Source organism: Pteropus medius, unplaced genomic scaffold, assembly GCF_902729225.1.
Source record: "Pteropus medius unplaced genomic scaffold, Ma_sr-lr_union100, whole genome shotgun sequence".
Classification (NCBI taxonomy): Eukaryota; Metazoa; Chordata; class Mammalia; order Chiroptera; family Pteropodidae; genus Pteropus; species Pteropus medius.
The window spans coordinates 2,026,523-2,026,806 of record NW_024344433.1 but is presented as its reverse complement, the minus strand read 5'-3'; positions in this window follow the sequence as shown (position 1 = coordinate 2,026,806).

Sequence of the window (284 nt, the reverse complement as noted above, 5' to 3'; positions counted from 1 at the left end):
GGCCCGGAGAGGAAAGCACTGCGCGCTGTGTAAAGGGAAGAGTGAGGGTCCCTGGAGAGAGGCCAGTGGGGTGCCCCGCTACTGGGCCCGCCAGGTCCCACCAGCCTTGTCTCCTTCCCTAGTATGTCATATCCTGGGCACCTAACCAAGAGCCCAGCCACAGTAGCGCCCAGGATGAACCGGGGCTCATCCTGGTGATAGCGCCTAAATTAAAAGTCAGCTACTCCAGTGTGATACTTGTTTAAAAACAAAGCCAAATAGAATAAAAGAAACATGGTCCAGAG